The 22948-nt window shown below is 33.7% G+C and overlaps 1 protein-coding gene across 21 annotated transcripts in view; it reads left to right on the top strand.

Annotated features, from left to right (window-relative positions):
• The window catches only part of LOC100113758 (AP-3 complex subunit mu-1), an 835720-nt gene that overhangs the window by 404919 nt on the left and 407853 nt on the right, over nt 1-22948 (top strand). The window contains exon 5 of one of the 21 annotated variants that reach the window (XM_032601278.1): nt 16801-16949. The exons of the other annotated variants lie outside the window; for them this stretch is intronic. The gene's annotated coding sequence lies outside the window, so the exon portion shown is untranslated. The remainder of the gene's footprint in view (nt 1-16800; nt 16950-22948) is intronic. 21 annotated transcript variants of the gene reach the window in all.

Raw genomic sequence — 22948 nt, 5'->3', positions numbered from 1 at the left:
AATATCTGGCATCTTTCGATCGTCGAAAAGTACTCGGAACATATTTTAATCGTCGAGAAATACTCGCGAGTACTTTTTGATTATCGAAAAGAATATCGCAGCATCGTGAATACTTTATAATCATCGACACGATTTAAAATTATATAAACGTAAGGGTTATCGTGTAATCGCGGAATTTAAGCATTATTTGTCACAATCTATCGGACGGAAGGGTCTGGAACATTTTACCACACTTTTTCTAATACATCATTGTATTAAACCTAGGGCCGTAAAAGAACCTTACAAATTAAGAAAAAAAAGGCTAAGATTACTTTGTAGGGCATGATTTAATCTTTATTATTCCCAAAAAATGTTATTTGCTCCAACGCTAGTTTTCCCAAAATCGCCAAAAAAGATACGTGTCCGCTTTATCTGCGACATACTATATAAAAAATATAGCGCCTCAAAACAATATTACGCTGTTTATATGTACTAGGGGGGGTACCCCCCTCCCGTGCTCGCTTCGCTCGCCAACCCCCATTTATAAATGTTAGTGTTTGAAAGATAAATAGTAGAAATATGAAAACTTTAAGAGTATTCTTTAAGTTAACTTTTAGAGTCAAGCGACCGAGCGAGCATAGCGTGTGACGCTCTCTCTCTCTCTCTCTCTCTCTCTCTCTCTCTCTCTCTCTCTCTCTCTCTCTCTCTCTCTCTCTCTCTTTCTATCGATATGTATAATAAAAGCTCTGTCTCCGAGCTTTCGATACTTTGACTGCGGCGGCACTTTTTAAATAATATAATTAAGGGAATCTTTACTACAGAAGTATGACTAAAGGAGTAATTAAGGGGCAGTAATAATTGACGGAAAATTATTGAGGAGTAAATAAGACGGAAAATTTTTGAAACGGCGGCGGCAAAACTTTTTTTATAATATATATATATATATATATATATATATATATATATATATGGGATGTTTCACGTCAACCGGACCATCAGTGCACCCAAAATTTGGGTTAACCTAACAAGACGTTTGAGGTCACAAAATGATCGTCTGGTCAAGGGCTTTTGAAAAAGTTCTGGCCTTTTCAAAAATCCAATGTGGCGCATAAAATATGGAGCCTGAAACCCACGTTTTCATAGCACATTCAACAAAAACAATAGTAAAAATATTCTAATTTGTGAAATATCCGACCAAAAAGCATGTACAACTCATGATAGGACATATTATTGACAATGCTGACGGAATTCCAAAATCAAAAATGGCAGAATCAATATGGTGGACATTATACCTCCACCAAACCCATTTTACCGCAACAAATGATTTTTGATCAGTTTAAAGTATCGATATGGGGGTTTTCAGGGTCACTGAATCTTATTTTGACCTCGACATTTCAAAATCCAAAATGGCCGATCCAAAATGGCGGACATTATACAACCACCAAAACTATTTTACCGCAATGAACGATTTTAAATCAGTTTAAAGTATCGGTATGGGAGTTTAAGGGGCCGCTGAATCTGATTTTAACCTCGAAATTTCAAAATTCAATATGGCCAATATAAACTGGCGGATATTTGTCATAACCCACCTGCAGGCTCTCTCACGAAAAGCCCCTGCTAACGCGCAACCCGCCGAACACGCCACGCACGCTGCAGCGCTTATCACCGCGGCGCTAGTACCGCGGCGCGCAGCTAGGCGGCTGCGCATTACCCACAAGTGAAGTAGCGTCGCGAAGGGCACATAAGGAGGCCGGGTCCAGCGCTGTACCTCGCCTCTCTTCCAACAGCCTAATGCTGCAAGTACACGGCTCGTGTCCAATGACAACTTGTGCAAAGACTCCAACAAATAAAACTGTTTTGTGGCAAAGGAATTTATTGGTTTCAAGTGATTTATTTCATCCCTCTTTTTTACCTACACCCCCAACCCCTTCCCACGTTTAGCAACCCATAGAAAGGAATATTTTCTTCAAGGAATGCTTTCTTCATCGGCGACTTTTTCTCCAACAGTCTTTTTCAGGATAGTTGGTGAGCAAGTCCATCAGCGGCTTTATTCATAGGCGACTTTTTCTCCAACAGTCCTTTTTAGGATAGTTAATAGGTACATTAATAGATACATTGGCGACTTTTTCTTCAACATCCTTTTTAAGGCAGTTGTTGAGTAAGTCTTAGTTTATCGGCAACTCCTTCTTCAACTGTACTAGCCGTAATTTTGTTATTTCTAACATTTTTTTTGTTTTGGTTGTGCTTTCTCATATACTACAACAATGTCTTCTCCTGCGAAAAATATCGTATCGATAGATGCGTTAATCCATTTGATATTAATACAGGACACAGCAAATCTCTTAGAAAGATCTCCAAAGAATTTCAAGATGTCTATCCTGATTATCCAACATCTTCACTGATTTGTCATCTCCAAACGTCTGAAGAACTCCAATATTCTGAAGAATTATAAAGATTGTTTGAATTTCGTTCTATGTAAGGATCCCAAACCAAGTTGTTATTTGAATGAATGCAAATTTTGTCCGGACATTCAAAAGTTTTCTAATTACGTTGAGAACATTATGGATGAGCACAATATTGATCAAGTCATCTTCAGCACGTGGCAATCAACCGATAGATATACTTTGATAAAACAATGCCTAACATCGCAAGAATTTATTGAAACTTTATGTTCTAGCCTAGAAAAGTTGATACCTCATCACTTCATCGCTAAGGAACAATCAAAGTTTATTTCTGGGAAGAAAAATAATCTTTCAGATGAAGAGGTTCTTGCTCAATTGGATTTTGCTGAGAACTATGCTTTTACAGCCCAAGATGCTGCACAGGCATTTCATTTTAATAATGATCAAAGTACGATTTTTCCTGCTGTTGTTTATTATAAATCTGAAGGCAAGCTAAAGCATTTCAGTACAGTATCTATGTTCGACTGTACTACTCGTGATACCACTGCAGTATACATAATGCAGCAAAAGCTTATACCTGAAATTCGCAAGGTTTGTCCCACAGTAAAAAAGGTAATATATGCTACTGATGGTGCTAAACAGCATTTTAAAAATCGTTATAAAATGAGTAGTTTAATGAGTCATAAGAGAGATTTTGGCGTTGATGCTGAATGGCACTGTTTTGCAACAGCACACGGAAAAGGTAGTTGCGATGGAGTTGGAGCGATAGTAAAGAGAGAAGCTACAAGAGCGAGCTTACAAGCTGCAAAAAATAAAGCAATTCTAGATGTTAAAGCTCTTTATTCATGGGCTAATGGGCGATCATTCAATATAAAATTTTTCTTATACACCAAAAAAGATCACGAACAAACTCGTCAATTCCTAACAAAGAGATTTAAAAACTGTCCACCTGTCACAAACATACAAATGGGGCATGGATTTATCCCAGAAAATAATGAAACGTTGAAAGTCATGCATTACTCAAATGCCAATGAACCTAGGAACAGAGTAATTTATGATATCGGCGAAAGCCATTTATCACCAGTAAAAACTCCACGAACGAGGAGCCAGAATTGATAAGAGTGCACAAAATGTTATTAAAGATTGATTCATTTGGCTAAATTATATATTTTTTTCATCTACGCAGGCATATACATATACACAGAACAATAGAAAAATGTAAGTGCAAAAACCGCAGACAGATAATTATAAATCTAATAGACCGGAAAAATATAAGATTCATGTGTACAAATACTGATTCCGATAATAAATTTATAACCATTTACCTCACAAACCCCCATATCGATACTTTAAATTGATCTAAAATCATTTGTTGCGGTAAAATTGGTTTAGTGGCGGTATAATGTCCGCTATTTTGGATCCACCATTTTAAATTTTCAAATTTCGAGGTCAACCTAAGATTCAATGACCCCGAAAACCCCCATATCGATACTTTAAACTGATCTAAAATCATTTGTTGCGGTAAAATTAGTTTGGTGGTGGTATAATGTCCGCCATTTTGGATCCACCATTTTTGATTTTGGAATTCCGTCAGCATTGTCAATAATATATCCTATCATGAGTTGTACATGCTTTTTGGTGGGATATTTCACAAATTAGAACATTTTTACTATTGTTTTTGTTGAATGTACTATGAAAACGTGGGTTTCAGGCTCCATATTTTATGCGCCACATTGGATTTTTGAAAAGGCCAGAACTTTTTCAAAAGCCCTTGACCAGACGATCATTTTGAGACCTCAAACGTCTTGTTAGGTTAACCCAAATTTTGGGTGCACTGATGGTCCGGTTAACGTGAAACGTCCCATGGGACGTTCCACGTCAAACGTAACAAAGCTCTGCCCAAAATTCCTTTTGATCTAAAAATTTTTTAAAATATGGAAAATTTAGCATTTTTTATGTACTTTCAATTAGTGAGAGGCGTTTTTTTAAATTTTGTTCCCAGGCGGAGCTACGCATTCCCTAACCTTAAAAAGTTACTACTTTACGAAATGATCAAGCTGACAGAAATCACAGGGGCTCAGAAAAATTCTAAGCAACGACTATTTTCATGTATTTTGAGCTTCTGAACAAGAATCCGACGGTATTTTTTACCGATACCTCAAGCGTTCGTCTCTAACCTCAAAAAACACCCCCCAAAACTGCTTTTTCACGCAGTTGAGAGGTTTATCCTGTGATCGACGGGAGGAAAATTATTGACAGAGAGTATTTTTATGTATTTTGTGCTGCTGAACACGAAACCGGCCGTCTTTTTTACCGATACCTTAAGCGCTCGTCCCTAACCTCAAAAAACACCAAAAATGTCTGTTTTACGCGGTTAAGAATAATTTACGTCTAGAGGAAAATTATTGACGAAGGCTATTTTTATGAATTTTGAGCCACTGAATTTAAACACGAAGCTTATTTTTTTTTGTTTCTATTAGTTAAGTACATTCAATTAAAGCCAAATGCCTTTAAAACCTAAATAATTTTATAATAATAAGATCTTTATATGAAATTTTATGTAAAATTTGACGTACAGTTTTACAATTTCATTGATACATGTGAAATTTTACATGTAAAACTTCGAAATCTTTACATATAATTTTATGTAAAATTTCATGTAAATATTTTCAACAGGGTAACATTTTTAAAGTTTAAAATTTTTTTAATTTATCAAATTTAGAAATGTTATTAACTGCAAAACAATGTAAAAATATAATAATAAAAATAAATATAAAAAAAATGTAAAAAGTGTATGATTCTGTAAAAAACTGTAAAGCATAGTCTAAATACAAACAATCTTTTATAGTGATTAACTATTTTTATTAGAATTTTATAACAATGTACAGTGTACAATTTTATAACATTAAATAAACGTTTTATCAGATTAATAAAATCCAAAAAGTGTGGACAGTCGATCGTTTATTTATGGTTTTTTCCAATATTTCTTAAACTTTCAATCCAGCGTTTCAAAGTGTGGTATTTAAAATTTTTATAATGTTTTTAGAACTGTTTCATGTTAGAGCTACATTAAAACATTCACTAAACATATTTATTATTTATTTTATCATTATTATTGCCAATAAGATATTATGTTTGCAGTATACTTAATACTATAAAAATTTGGTAATATTTTGATACTTGCCCTAGTGGAAATGGATTGTGTGCCATGCTGTGCCATACCGTGCCAAACTGTGCTATACTTTGGTATACTGTGCCATACTTTGTCAAAAAAGAGATGTTTGTTTCCGAAAAACCCATGTGTGTCAAAGTGTGCCAAAGTGCAGCAAATTTCCGAATTTGAACACTTTGGCACAGTATGGCACAGTATGGCACATTTTGGCACACTTTGGCACACTTTGGCACACTTTGGCACACTTTGACACACTTTGACACACTTTGACACACTTTTTTTACGTCACTTCTCGTTTACATTTTGTCGTTTTAGGCCCATACCAAACTTGAATTTTATCTTCGTGACACTTGCTACGGCAAGAGCTGCTTTTTCACTGACCCTCGTGTCTGCTGCCTGGACTCGATGCCAGACTTTTGCGGCTAAAATAGGATTTCCACGTGCGAATCGTTTTGCTAGTTTAGTATCGGGTCTGCAGTACTGAAATGTTTGTTGATAATTGCTTTTAAACTTAGGAAGCGTCTAGGTGGATTTTAAATCGCAGAGATCAGAGCCTTTTTTTATATGGGAACCCGTATAGAAATTTTCAACAGTATTATAACGCAAATCACCGTACGATTGTGATACATTTCGGTACATTACTGTAGACTTGTGTACGTTGACGTACATTCGCGTACGTTTTGGATGAAATTCGGACATTTAATACAGCATTATGCGTAATCGTACGCATACGTACGTGACCGTACGAAAAATTGCTGGAATATACTCATTTATACGAATATGTACAGCTTTATACATTATCAGAGATAAAACAATATTTATACATAAAATTTTACGGTTTTAAAAGATACTCGCTTGTACATAAGCGTACGTAAGCGTACGCGAACGTACGTAAACGTACGCGAACGTATACGTAAACGTACGCAAATGACGTAAATCTCATGCGCATGTACGATGACTATGTGAATCCTCGATATGGCATACACATACTTCAAAGCTTTATGCTCAGCATGCTGGAAAAATGGTAAACATGGATTTCTTTTTATCGATAAGGAGTAAGCCATCAATGATAGTTTGTATAGCTTTGCCACAAATTTATAACGTATAGCAGATGTGAGTAGTTGCAGTAGACTGTGATTGGTCAAAGAGTCAACATGGTTTTTGATATGAAAAAGGCAATCTCCATCAAATTACAAGAGCTAGAAAAGCAATGGACGCAAACATAGATTATTAAAGCAAGGTTAATCTACCATGGAAAAAGCTCTGGGTGAGACATTAAAACCCGTAGTAGATCTGCTAGAGAAACTAGTAAGAGTGACAGAAGACCCATATAGCATCCAATCTTTTAGCAATATTGTCTGACGGTTGCATCGGCAGATTCGTCAGATTCAAAAATATTGCAGGCAGATTATTGAATATTCTAGATACTGTTCAGCAATATTACTGTAAAGGGTAATGTCCGTTTTTGGATAGCGGTTCCTAAACACAGTAAGAATATTGCAGCAATATTGCTCAAAAATTATTTACAATATTGTAAAATAAATGTAAATAAACATTGAATTACAAAAAAATATATAAGCGTTTTCACGGGTTTTCAAGCGCGTTTCGGGATATACTATCTGGATAATATCTGGCATCTTTCGATCGTCGAAAAGTACTCGGAACATATTTTAATCGTCGAGAAATACTCGCGAGTACTTTTTGATTATCGAAAAGAATATCGCAGCATCGTGAATACTTTATAATCATCGACACGATTTAAAATTATATAAACGTAAGGGTTATCGTGTAATCGCGGAATTTAAGCATTATTTGTCACAATCTATCGGACGGAAGGGTCTGGAACATTTTACCACACTTTTTCTAATACATCATTGTATTAAACCTAGGGCCGTAAAAGAACCTTACAAATTAAGAAAAAAAAGGCTAAGATTACTTTGTAGGGCATGATTTAATCTTTATTATTCCCAAAAAATGTTATTTGCTCCAACGCTAGTTTTCCCAAAATCGCCAAAAAAGATACGTGTCCGCTTTATCTGCGACATACTATATAAAAAATATAGCGCCTCAAAACAATATTACGCTGTTTATATGTACTAGGGGGGGTACCCCCCTCCCGTGCTCGCTTCGCTCGCCAACCCCCATTTATAAATGTTAGTGTTTGAAAGATAAATAGTAGAAATATGAAAACTTTAAGAGTATTCTTTAAGTTAACTTTTAGAGTCAAGCGACCGAGCGAGCATAGCGTGTGACGCTCTCTCTCTCTCTCTCTCTCTCTCTCTCTCTCTCTCTCTCTCTCTCTCTCTCTCTCTCTCTCTCTCTTTCTATCGATATGTATAATAAAAGCTCTGTCTCCGAGCTTTCGATACTTTGACTGCGGCGGCACTTTTTAAATAATATAATTAAGGGAATCTTTACTACAGAAGTATGACTAAAGGAGTAATTAAGGGGCAGTAATAATTGACGGAAAATTATTGAGGAGTAAATAAGACGGAAAATTTTTGAAACGGCGGCGGCAAAACTTTTTTTATAATATATATATATATATATATATATATATATATATATAATATATATATATATATATATATATATATATATATATATATATATATATATATATATATATATATATATATATATATATATATATATATATAATATATATATATATATATATATATATATATATATATATATATATATATATATATATATATATATATATATATATATATATATATATATATATATATATATATGGGATGTTTCACGTCAACCGGACCATCAGTGCACCCAAAATTTGGGTTAACCTAACAAGACGTTTGAGGTCACAAAATGATCGTCTGGTCAAGGGCTTTTGAAAAAGTTCTGGCCTTTTCAAAAATCCAATGTGGCGCATAAAATATGGAGCCTGAAACCCACGTTTTCATAGCACATTCAACAAAAACAATAGTAAAAATATTCTAATTTGTGAAATATCCGACCAAAAAGCATGTACAACTCATGATAGGACATATTATTGACAATGCTGACGGAATTCCAAAATCAAAAATGGCAGAATCAATATGGTGGACATTATACCTCCACCAAACCCATTTTACCGCAACAAATGATTTTTGATCAGTTTAAAGTATCGATATGGGGGTTTTCAGGGTCACTGAATCTTATTTTGACCTCGACATTTCAAAATCCAAAATGGCCGATCCAAAATGGCGGACATTATACAACCACCAAAACTATTTTACCGCAATGAACGATTTTAAATCAGTTTAAAGTATCGGTATGGGAGTTTAAGGGGCCGCTGAATCTGATTTTAACCTCGAAATTTCAAAATTCAATATGGCCAATATAAACTGGCGGATATTTGTCATAACCCACCTGCAGGCTCTCTCACGAAAAGCCCCTGCTAACGCGCAACCCGCCGAACACGCCACGCACGCTGCAGCGCTTATCACCGCGGCGCTAGTACCGCGGCGCGCAGCTAGGCGGCTGCGCATTACCCACAAGTGAAGTAGCGTCGCGAAGGGCACATAAGGAGGCCGGGTCCAGCGCTGTACCTCGCCTCTCTTCCAACAGCCTAATGCTGCAAGTACACGGCTCGTGTCCAATGACAACTTGTGCAAAGACTCCAACAAATAAAACTGTTTTGTGGCAAAGGAATTTATTGGTTTCAAGTGATTTATTTCATCCCTCTTTTTTACCTACACCCCCAACCCCTTCCCACGTTTAGCAACCCATAGAAAGGAATATTTTCTTCAAGGAATGCTTTCTTCATCGGCGACTTTTTCTCCAACAGTCTTTTTCAGGATAGTTGGTGAGCAAGTCCATCAGCGGCTTTATTCATAGGCGACTTTTTCTCCAACAGTCCTTTTTAGGATAGTTAATAGGTACATTAATAGATACATTGGCGACTTTTTCTTCAACATCCTTTTTAAGGCAGTTGTTGAGTAAGTCTTAGTTTATCGGCAACTCCTTCTTCAACTGTACTAGCCGTAATTTTGTTATTTCTAACATTTTTTTTGTTTTGGTTGTGCTTTCTCATATACTACAACAATGTCTTCTCCTGCGAAAAATATCGTATCGATAGATGCGTTAATCCATTTGATATTAATACAGGACACAGCAAATCTCTTAGAAAGATCTCCAAAGAATTTCAAGATGTCTATCCTGATTATCCAACATCTTCACTGATTTGTCATCTCCAAACGTCTGAAGAACTCCAATATTCTGAAGAATTATAAAGATTGTTTGAATTTCGTTCTATGTAAGGATCCCAAACCAAGTTGTTATTTGAATGAATGCAAATTTTGTCCGGACATTCAAAAGTTTTCTAATTACGTTGAGAACATTATGGATGAGCACAATATTGATCAAGTCATCTTCAGCACGTGGCAATCAACCGATAGATATACTTTGATAAAACAATGCCTAACATCGCAAGAATTTATTGAAACTTTATGTTCTAGCCTAGAAAAGTTGATACCTCATCACTTCATCGCTAAGGAACAATCAAAGTTTATTTCTGGGAAGAAAAATAATCTTTCAGATGAAGAGGTTCTTGCTCAATTGGATTTTGCTGAGAACTATGCTTTTACAGCCCAAGATGCTGCACAGGCATTTCATTTTAATAATGATCAAAGTACGATTTTTCCTGCTGTTGTTTATTATAAATCTGAAGGCAAGCTAAAGCATTTCAGTACAGTATCTATGTTCGACTGTACTACTCGTGATACCACTGCAGTATACATAATGCAGCAAAAGCTTATACCTGAAATTCGCAAGGTTTGTCCCACAGTAAAAAAGGTAATATATGCTACTGATGGTGCTAAACAGCATTTTAAAAATCGTTATAAAATGAGTAGTTTAATGAGTCATAAGAGAGATTTTGGCGTTGATGCTGAATGGCACTGTTTTGCAACAGCACACGGAAAAGGTAGTTGCGATGGAGTTGGAGCGATAGTAAAGAGAGAAGCTACAAGAGCGAGCTTACAAGCTGCAAAAAATAAAGCAATTCTAGATGTTAAAGCTCTTTATTCATGGGCTAATGGGCGATCATTCAATATAAAATTTTTCTTATACACCAAAAAAGATCACGAACAAACTCGTCAATTCCTAACAAAGAGATTTAAAAACTGTCCACCTGTCACAAACATACAAATGGGGCATGGATTTATCCCAGAAAATAATGAAACGTTGAAAGTCATGCATTACTCAAATGCCAATGAACCTAGGAACAGAGTAATTTATGATATCGGCGAAAGCCATTTATCACCAGTAAAAACTCCACGAACGAGGAGCCAGAATTGATAAGAGTGCACAAAATGTTATTAAAGATTGATTCATTTGGCTAAATTATATATTTTTTTTCATCTACGCAGGCATATACATATACACAGAACAATAGAAAAATGTAAGTGCAAAAACCGCAGACAGATAATTATAAATCTAATAGACCGGAAAAATATAAGATTCATGTGTACAAATACTGATTCCGATAATAAATTTATAACCATTTACCTCACAAACCCCCATATCGATACTTTAAATTGATCTAAAATCATTTGTTGCGGTAAAATTGGTTTAGTGGCGGTATAATGTCCGCTATTTTGGATCCACCATTTTAAATTTTCAAATTTCGAGGTCAACCTAAGATTCAATGACCCCGAAAACCCCCATATCGATACTTTAAACTGATCTAAAATCATTTGTTGCGGTAAAATTAGTTTGGTGGTGGTATAATGTCCGCCATTTTGGATCCACCATTTTTGATTTTGGAATTCCGTCAGCATTGTCAATAATATATCCTATCATGAGTTGTACATGCTTTTTGGTGGGATATTTCACAAATTAGAACATTTTTACTATTGTTTTTGTTGAATGTACTATGAAAACGTGGGTTTCAGGCTCCATATTTTATGCGCCACATTGGATTTTTGAAAAGGCCAGAACTTTTTCAAAAGCCCTTGACCAGACGATCATTTTGAGACCTCAAACGTCTTGTTAGGTTAACCCAAATTTTGGGTGCACTGATGGTCCGGTTAACGTGAAACGTCCCATGGGACGTTCCACGTCAAACGTAACAAAGCTCTGCCCAAAATTCCTTTTGATCTAAAAATTTTTTAAAATATGGAAAATTTAGCATTTTTTATGTACTTTCAATTAGTGAGAGGCGTTTTTTTAAATTTTGTTCCCAGGCGGAGCTACGCATTCCCTAACCTTAAAAAGTTACTACTTTACGAAATGATCAAGCTGACAGAAATCACAGGGGCTCAGAAAAATTCTAAGCAACGACTATTTTCATGTATTTTGAGCTTCTGAACAAGAATCCGACGGTATTTTTTACCGATACCTCAAGCGTTCGTCTCTAACCTCAAAAAACACCCCCCAAAACTGCTTTTTCACGCAGTTGAGAGGTTTATCCTGTGATCGACGGGAGGAAAATTATTGACAGAGAGTATTTTTATGTATTTTGTGCTGCTGAACACGAAACCGGCCGTCTTTTTTACCGATACCTTAAGCGCTCGTCCCTAACCTCAAAAAACACCAAAAATGTCTGTTTTACGCGGTTAAGAATAATTTACGTCTAGAGGAAAATTATTGACGAAGGCTATTTTTATGAATTTTGAGCCACTGAATTTAAACACGAAGCTTATTTTTTTTTGTTTCTATTAGTTAAGTACATTCAATTAAAGCCAAATGCCTTTAAAACCTAAATAATTTTATAATAATAAGATCTTTATATGAAATTTTATGTAAAATTTGACGTACAGTTTTACAATTTCATTGATACATGTGAAATTTTACATGTAAAACTTCGAAATCTTTACATATAATTTTATGTAAAATTTCATGTAAATATTTTCAACAGGGTAACATTTTTAAAGTTTAAAATTTTTTTAATTTATCAAATTTAGAAATGTTATTAACTGCAAAACAATGTAAAAATATAATAATAAAAATAAATATAAAAAAAATGTAAAAAGTGTATGATTCTGTAAAAAACTGTAAAGCATAGTCTAAATACAAACAATCTTTTATAGTGATTAACTATTTTTATTAGAATTTTATAACAATGTACAGTGTACAATTTTATAACATTAAATAAACGTTTTATCAGATTAATAAAATCCAAAAAGTGTGGACAGTCGATCGTTTATTTATGGTTTTTTCCAATATTTCTTAAACTTTCAATCCAGCGTTTCAAAGTGTGGTATTTAAAATTTTTATAATGTTTTTAGAACTGTTTCATGTTAGAGCTACATTAAAACATTCACTAAACATATTTATTATTTATTTTATCATTATTATTGCCAATAAGATATTATGTTTGCAGTATACTTAATACTATAAAAATTTGGTAATATTTTGATACTTGCCCTAGTGGAAATGGATTGTGTGCCATGCTGTGCCATACCGTGCCAAACTGTGCTATACTTTGGTATACTGTGCCATACTTTGTCAAAAAAGAGATGTTTGTTTCCGAAAAACCCATGTGTGTCAAAGTGTGCCAAAGTGCAGCAAATTTCCGAATTTGAACACTTTGGCACAGTATGGCACAGTATGGCACATTTTGGCACACTTTGGCACACTTTGGCACACTTTGGCACACTTTGACACACTTTGACACACTTTGACACACTTTAGCATACTTTGCCACACTTTGGCACACCCAATTATTTCCACTAGGGTGCTAATGAGAATTTTTATTGTAAAAAATATCAAAATATTTAATTATATCTTAATTTTAAATATTATGACATATAGTAAAGTTAGTTTACTTTACTTAATTTTTTTTCAAGAGATAAATAGCATTATCATTTTTGTTAAAAAAACGAATACAAGTTAAAAGATAATATCATAGCACCTGCACGTTCGCTTCGCTTGCGGTAAACATATTTTTCTAATCAGTATTTTTATAATAAAAAATATAAAAATATTTCTAAATTATGTTACCTATTGTAGGAATTGCTTAACTATTATATTTAAAATATGTTTCGCATAAAACGCGTTTTATCAAACAATGATAATATTTTGATACTTCGTTGCTATGTATGTTTATTTGGAAATACAAGTTACAAAACCTTCTCATCGAAACAACTTCATCTGCTATCAAATGCAACCGACATAGATTCTAAACTTTAAAAATTATTCTAAGTTTATAATTTTTTATTGATATTAATTGTGTTGTACTTGCTATCACTATGTAAACGTTGCAGACGCTACTCTTGTATTATTTTCTTTGATATATTTTCTGACGGTAAAGTTTTAGTAAAAATTGTATCACACGTTGTTTTACCTAGAATTCTTTTAAGATATTTAAATCAAAGTTTAGATTATTATTCTCATTTATTAAATTTTGATTTCAAGTATATTTAAAATAATATTATTTTGTATACTGTTGTAGTCCATAATCTTTCTCTATAGTTTAGTTTTGTTTCAAATTCTACAAAATTTATTAGCTGTTACTTTCCACATGGTATTTTTAATGACAGAAAAATTAGTTTGAAGCAGACACAATTAACTTTTAAGCTGATATAGCTTTTGTATACTTGTCCATGATTAATTGAAGCATCTAAAATATTTATAATGTCTGAGTCTACTGCAAAGCATTCTTTTCCAACAGTGCATGTTGACAGATGTATATTAGTATATTTAATATTAATGTAAAGATTCAAAAAAATTTTTGTTAGATTATTCAGATATACTTGAAACAGCTATGATTTGTTCATCTTGTAGAAATTCGTACTCTTCTATAAATTTTAATTTATCGGATAACTCTCTAAATGAGCCGAGTAAGAAAGAAAATGAAAGACCACAAAATAAGAGAAGTCGTCTGTCGAGAGAAGCTCAACTAGAACAAATATTGGATGGTCTCAAAAGTAAGTTATCTTCTTTACCTCCAAATGATCCATTGATAGTTTTTATTTTGACAATAGCAACTGAATGCTGGACATTACGCGATATTAAATCAGAGTTTAATGTCTCTTTAAGAATTGCAAAAAAGGCGAGAGATTTGAAAGATGAATTCGGTATCTTAGCGATTCCTGATCTGAAAAAAGGGAAAAGTTTACCTGAAATTACAATTAAAGAGGTAAACAAATTTTATGAATCTGATATTAACAGTCGAGTTATGCCGAATAAGAAAGATGTAGTTAAAATTAACGAAAATGGTGAAACTCAGTATGTTCCAAAAAGATTGCTACTATGTGATATTAAAGTATTGTATCGAACTTTTAAAGAAGAATGTCCACAATTTCCTATCAGCTTTAGTAAATTCGCCGAACTACGCCCAAAATGGTGTGTTTTGGCTGGTGAAAGAGGCACGCATAGCGTGTGTGTATGTGTAATACACAAAAATTTCAAGGCCATGCTTGAAGCATCCAAATTGATGATTCTCACGAACGGATCTGGTGATCCAATAAATGGTTATATCGATTGCTTTTCGTTCATCTTATGCAGAAATCAGAATCCTGCTTGTTTTTTAGGAAGTTGTCAAAAATGTGGTAATTTTTTAAGATTTGAAGAACATGTATCTTCGTGATTTTACGTCTGAATTATCCTTGAGTTTATAAAAACTTATACCACATCATTTCATTGCAAAAAATGAATCTAAATATATAAAAGATCAGAAGAACAATTTACAAGAGAACGAAGGGCTTCTTGAGATGGATTATTCTGAAAATTTTGCTTACGTCGTTCAGGATGCTGCTCAGCAATTTCATTTTAACAATGATCAGTGTACAATAAATGTTGCAGTACTATATTACAGAGAAGATAATGAAACAAGGCATTGTAGTTTTATAGCACTTTTTGAATGTACTACTACCGATGATACGGCCGCAGTTTATATTTTACAAGAAAAGATTATTTCTGAAATAAAGAAAAGATTCCCAAAAATGAATAAGATTATATACGTCACAGATGGTGCAAAGCAGCACTATAAAAATAGATATCAAATGATGAACTTGGTTAATCATGAGTCAGATTTCCAAATAATGGCGGATTGGCATTTCCATGCTACTGCTCATGGAAAGGGTTCATGTGACGGAGTAGGAGCCGTGTTAAAAAGAGAAGCTACTCGTACCAGCTTCCAGGCCAAAGCTACGGAGGCGATTTTAAATTCAAAACAACTTTATGACTGGGCGAGACAAAAGTTCCAAACAATAACATTCTTTCACTATTCCAAAAAATATTACGAAAAAACTTCAAGATCACTAAAGAAAAGATTCTTGGCTGCACCGTCTGTTACAAAAATTTCAGAAAGACATGCGTTTTTAGTTTCTCCCGACAAAAAATTACTATGTTTAGATACTCTAATGCACCAAGTCCATTATCAATAGTACAATATTAATAATTGAATTTAAAATATGTCCAACAAAATAATACAAATATACAAAAATAAAAGTAATAATTAAAAAACTTAAAAAAAAAAGAAAGTAATGCAGGATTTGTAATAAAGACAGTCTCGACCCTGTAAAACGCAGAGAGCTTTCATAGGAATCAATAAAAAAATTGCACAGTATAAACCATATTATCAGTAATCAGTTACATTATTTAAATGCACTGAAGTAAAAGTAAAAAAATAAAATTTAGCTTTGTGATCAAATTCAGTGGACCAAAATTCATAAAAATAGCCTTCGTCAATGATTTTCCTCTAGATGTAAATTTCTTAACCGCGTAAAAAAGACATTTTGGATGGTTTTTTGAGGTTAGGGACGAGCGCTTGAGGTATCGGTAAAAAAGACGGCCGGTTTCGTGTTCAACAGCTCAAAATACATGCAAATAGTCGTTGCTTAGAATTTTTCTGAGCCCCTGTGATATCTGACAGCTTAATCATTTCGTAAAGTAGTAATTTTTTAAGGTTAGGGAACGCGTAGCTCCGTCTGGGAACAAAATTTTAAAAAACACCTCTCACTAATTGAAAGTACATAAGAAATGCTAAATTTTCCATATTTTAAAAAATGTTTAGATCAAAAGGAATTTTGGGCAGAGCTTTGTTACGTTTGACGTGGAACGTCCCATATATATATATATATATATATATATATATATATATATATATATATATATATATATATATATATATATATATATATATATATATATATATATATATATATATATATATATATATATATATATATATATATATATATATATATATATATATATATGTATGTATATATAAATATGTATGTATGTATATTTCTTCTGTTACTAATATGCACTATTGTACAAATTTAGGAATTTTTCTGGCTGGACTACGGTGCTATCTATTGCATTGCGCTGTTGTATCTTCAGAATCTTCTACATCTTCCATGTCTCAAGCACCTTCAGATGATCTTTCTCTACCACATTTAACATCTAATTTGTGAATATATAATACATCTAAGGTACTAGGATCTCACATGTTAGCATTATATCAAATTTATTCATAATAATGAAATACAATAAAAGCCTGAAATTTATTTTATACCTTTTTTGTATTATTAATTTTTAAATTATTATTGCTTAATGAAAAAGTATTATCATTGAATGCTATACTGTAATATGGCGCACAAATGTAGATAAAAACTTAGACATTACAATTCTGTAAGCAAAAAAGATTTTATAATAAATCATAAAATTTCCAAAAAGTCTGCGTTGGTTTTGATGAGGATATTATATTAATTTACTTATTGCTGATTTGAAAACGTATAATTGTACACACTATACCTTTTAAACGTTTATCGGCACTAATATTATTATTTGTAGTATCCCTGGTAGAAAATAACCCAACCAAAATGACTTGGTTACTGATTATCGGGCAACCCCGTAAGCCAACAATTTTCCTCCATATAAATCAACCGTTAGTAAGCGGTTGGAAACTTTTTGAAATTATGTTTTAAAAAAAATTTTGAGTTTAGAAACTTTTGAAATTTTTAACTCCCACTTTTCAAGGGAACAAAGTGGCTACACAGTTAAGTCGTGAATAAACTTCTATATGCAACACAGGACTAAAGTCGATTATTCCCTCGGGTAATTAAACCCATCTGCGGGAATGATTAACAACTTTATTCCCTTGTTGCATAATGTACTATTATTTCCGCGAATGCAGGAGAAAAATTTTTGATTTTAAATTTGTTTAATTTTTTGAAAAATGAAAATTTTGTAGAAAAATTTAAAAAATTTCGGAAATATTAGAAAAATTGGGAAAAATTGAAAAAAATTTTATTCTAACTAGTTTTAATCAAACATAACCTCCAAAATCAAAGGTATAGTATAGTTCTCGCGATAGTTTAATTTTGCGAAAAAAAGGTGCGAAAGATTACTTCTGACTTCTTATCAATTACAGTATGTTGTAAAACGTTTTTTAAGTCATAAAGCATGTGTAATTAACATTCTTACGAATTTTTTAAATGAACCATTTATAAGCCAATGAACCTGATAAATCCGTGTCGAAATAAGGTACATTTTTATCCAACCGTTTGTGAAATCGTTGGACAACGCACTTCAATTGGCTTACTAATGGCAAGGGGTTGACTTACGTTTCTACCAGGGATGATATAATAAAATACACATAAAATTAATTTGCTTAAATTTCTGTCCGAAAAGTAATTTCCAATTCAATTTATTCAAATTCCTCCAATTCTAATTAAAAGTTTTTTAACTGTTACATGCGTCCTAACATCTAAGAATATTCCTACCGTTTTATTTTTTTTTTCTTTAGTGCACGAATATTGCAATATTTTGACTTCTTGGAATTTTAACGCTGATAATATACTTATGAATATAAACGTGGTTACTTGATAGTTAAACTTATGGTGTAATTTAAAGGTAGCACCATATATCATTTACCATAACTAATAAGTTCACCTCAGGATCATCCTGATACCTGGACATCATTTATAGAAAGTGAAAATTTGTTTTCAGTACAATTATTGTATACTTAGTTGCGTTGTATCATATACCATGTCTCACCACCCGGGAGATGATTTTGACACCTGGACATCGTCTACTGGAAGTAAAATTTCTTTTTGTATATTTGTTATATACTTAGTACGTTGTATCATAGACCATGTCTCGCCATTCGGGAAGTGATTTTGATACCTATATACATTGTCTACTGTATTTAAACATTTTTTGGTACATTTATTGTATACCCTGGTGAAAATATTGACATGATTTTAAGCTGTATTAAAATTATGTATTTTTTTATGTAATTTTGATATGTGATTTGTGACGTCGGCTTGTTATGTACTGATTTCAAACGTTTTATCACGTAATGTTATTACTTTTTAGAAATAATGTAAATACTTTAGCTTCATGAAACTTTTTTGCGTATTTTTAGTATGTTATTTAATTACATAAATATTTAGTTCAAAATAATTATACTCTTAAATACTTAAAATTTGTTAAAATAAGTGGTCATTTGGGTGCTACCATGCGGATAGTAGTGCGGAAAATTGGGGCTTATGCCTCAGATATTAATCATTTTTATTACTTTTACTAAAAAACTCAAATCTATGAAAACGCATGAATAAAATGACGCGAAGAATGAGTGCATAAATCATAATTTCTTGAACAATAAAGCCAAAACGCGTCGAAACCGGAAAAGTCAAATCGACAAAACGCGTTTCCTAGAAATTCAAACGAAAAAGAGCGCGCGCTAAAATTTTCGGAACAAAGCATGAGACAAAGGGGGTTGCTAAGCAACCAAGCCAACGTGGCTGCTTCATCTTTCTCTCGCACGTAAGCTGTACGGAACGGAGAGAGAGAGAAAGAAAAGCGAAAAGACACTACCTTACGTCACTACGAACAGAGCGCGAAGCAAGGCGCACGTAAAACGCAGCGACGCCATTTTAAATCAGTCGCGCACTATACCTTAGATTATATATATATATATATACAGGGTGTTTCATTTTAATCCGACCACGACAAAAAACCATGGAAAAACTAATTTTAACGAAAAATGACCTTAACAAAAGTTGAAGGGGGTAAAGGGGGCCATCGAATGACACAAACACCTATGACCTTGAACTCGATTTTCAAGGTCATTTGAGGGTAATTGTGATTTTTTAAAATAGAAACCTCTATTATAGACCTTGGAGTCGGATAGAGCGGAAAAAATTACGTCGCAAAGGATATTTTAAGTTTGCATTGGTGACCTTGAGAAGGTCAATTCAAGGTCAAATAACAAAAAATCTGCTAAACAGCTGTTTGTCTGGTTTTATTTTACTGATGTCGAAAGATGACCTTGACAAAAGTTGAAGGGAGCAAAAGGGGCCATCTAATGACACCAACACCTTTGACCTTGAACTCGATTTTCAAGGTCATTTGAAGGTCATTGTATTTTTTTAACGGGAACCCCTATTTTTGACCTCGGAATACGGAGCAGCGGAAAAAATTACGTCGGAAATGACATTTTAAGTTTGCCTTAGTGACCTTGAGAAGGTCAATTCAAGGTCAAATATGAAGTATCAGCCTAAGATTGTTTTCCTTTCAATTTTTTCGTAGAATTATCATTTTGTTATTGTAATAAACATTAAGAGAATAATTGACTTAAAATGTGATTATGCTTTGCTGACTTTAAAGCCATTTTGTAAAGTCAAAAGTGCAAAAATGCAGTATCAAATGTTATGTGAAGTCCATATTTATATCCTAACTTTAGTGTTGCCCAGGAACAACGACGTGGACGTAATAGGATTGTGTTCCCTTTGGGGTGCTTGATTATAGTGAGTCTCCTTGCCTCTCACTTTTATTATGTACAGATTTGAATAGGTGCCCAAAGACACCACCATTTTTTTGGATTCTATTCAGTTCTTGGGATGTTTTCGTAAGCGAATTTTTATCCTATCTTTAGCGTTACTCAGGAACGACGTGGACACAATTGGCTACTAATTTTCGTCTATTACTAATCATCGGCTACTAATCATCGAATTTTGCCTGAATTTATTGTTGAAATAAATAATTTATTTTGTAAAGATGATTTTTCATGTTGAATTTTCCCGCGACTCATTGTTGAAATAGACAATTTTTCTAATAAGAGATCTCTTTTTATATGAATTTATCATCTACTCATTGTTACTTACACTTAGTATTCAATAGTTTACTAGTTATTGAATAGTATTTGATTAGCCAAACTAATCAAATATCATTTGTTTAACATTTTCTCTTTTTCATTCATTGACCTTTATTTTTTCTATTAAAATTTATTACTCATCGAAAGCTATCTAATTTGTTCAGTTTGGTAAAAACAAAATTTTTTATTGAACTTGTTATAAATTTTTAACAATGGCTGATTATCCAGCCGCTGAAAGGGTTGATATTTTAATGATTCTTGGTGAATCTAGACGTAATTATCGACAAGCTGCAGCCTTGTATCGAATTCGGTATCCCGATAGAAGACATCCAAGTCATACAACCATTCGTGAGATTTACCGTAGAGCTCAACAAGGGCAACTAGCACGGGTTAGAGAACGTCGTAATTACAACGAAGATGTTCTTCGTGTAATGGTCGTTTTAGCAATGGTTCATTTGAATCCCCACGTTAGTACCCGTGAAATTCAAAGGCAAAGTGGTATACCTATGGCTACTGCTTGGAGAATACTGAAAAGTCAACGTTATCATCCATATCATATTACTTTGACTCAGGATCTCACACCTGCTGATATGAGGTTAAGGCTACAGTTTTGCCAATGGGCACGACAAATGATTGCTAATGATCGTCACTTTTTTCAATACGTAATGTTTTCTGATGAAGCAAAATTCAAAAGCAATGGAGAGCTTAACCGACACAACTGTCATTATTGGTCGAATGTTAATCCGCATTGGTATAGGCAGATAGATAACCAAAATCGTTGGAGTCTTGATGTTTGGTGTGGAATTGTTAACGGATACCTTGTAGGCCCATACTTTTTCGATGATAATGTAAATGGCCATAATTTTTTACAGTTCCTGAGAGAACGTCTTCCAGTACTTCTTGAAGAAGTAGATTTATACACAAGAGCAAGAATGTGGATTCAATTAGATAGAGCTCCTGCGCACTATGCTCGAATAGTTAGACAATATCTTAAACAAAATTACCGTGACAGGTGGATTGGACGCACTGGACGTGGAGATTTGGGTGTTCGATGGCCACCGAGATCTCCAGATATGACATCACCCGATTTCTATTTGTGGGGGTATTTGAAAGATGTTGTTTATGAACATGACACTACAACAAGGGAAGATATGATCCACAGAATTCAAACCGCTTGTGAAAACATCCCAAGAGCTGTATTACTCAGAACAGAAGAACATTTTCAGCAGCGAATTGAATTGTGTATCCAACAAAATGGTGGTGTCTTTGAGCACCTGCGTTGAATTTTGAGCAAAAGTGAGAGGCAAGGGGACTCACTCTAATTAAGCACCCCGAAAAGTGAGAGGCAAGGGGACTCACTCTAATCAAGCACCCCGAAAAGTGAGAGGCAAGGGGACTCACTATAGTCAAGCACCCCAAAGGGAACACAATCCTATTACGTCCATGTCGTTGTTCCTGGGTAACGCTAAAGTTAGGATATAAATATGGACTTCACATAACATTTGATACTGCATTTTTGCACTTTTGACTTTACAAAATGGCTTTAAAGTCAGCAAAGCATAATCACATTTTAAGTCAATTATTCTCTTAATGTTTATTACAATAACAAAATGATAATTCTACGAAAAAATTGAAAGGAAAACAATCTTAGGCTGATACTTCATATTTGACCTTGAATTGACCTTCTCAAGGTCACTAAGGCAAACTTGAAATGTCATTTCCGACGTAATTTTTTCCGCTGCTCCGTATTCCGAGGTCAAAAATAGGGGTTCCCGTTAAAAAAATACAATGACCTTCAAATGACCTTGAAAATCAAGTTCAAGGTCAAAGGTGTTGGTGTCATTAGATGGCCCCTTTTGCTCCCTTCAACTTTTGTCAAGGTCATCTTTCGACATCAGTAAAAATAAAACCAGACAAACAGCTGCTTAGCAGATTTTTTGTTATTTGACCTTGAATTGACCATCTCAAGGTCACCAAAGCAAACTTAAAATATCTTTTGCGACGTAATTTTTTCCGCTCTATCCGATTCCAAGGTCTAAATTAGAGGTTCCTATTTAAAAAAATCACAATTACCCTCAAATGACCTTGAAAATCGAGTTCAAGGTCATAGGTGTTTGTGTCATTCGATGGCCCCCTTTACCCCCTTCAACTTTTGTTAAGGTCATTTTTCGTTAAAATTAGTTTTTCCATGGTTTTTTGTCGTGGTCGGATTAAAATGAAACACCCTGTATATATATATAGGCGCGCAGGTCACATGACCACAATCCGTATGTACGGCAACTTTAAATCACAAACGCGCGCTTATATGTCTAGTGTAAGTCTGCCTGCGTG

The sequence above is a fragment of the Nasonia vitripennis genome, assembly GCF_009193385.2.
Source record: "Nasonia vitripennis strain AsymCx chromosome 1 unlocalized genomic scaffold, Nvit_psr_1.1 chr1_random0004, whole genome shotgun sequence".
Classification (NCBI taxonomy): domain Eukaryota; kingdom Metazoa; phylum Arthropoda; class Insecta; order Hymenoptera; family Pteromalidae; genus Nasonia; species Nasonia vitripennis.
Note: the sequence above shows the minus strand (reverse complement) of the source record. Positions and strands in the feature narration are given on the sequence as shown.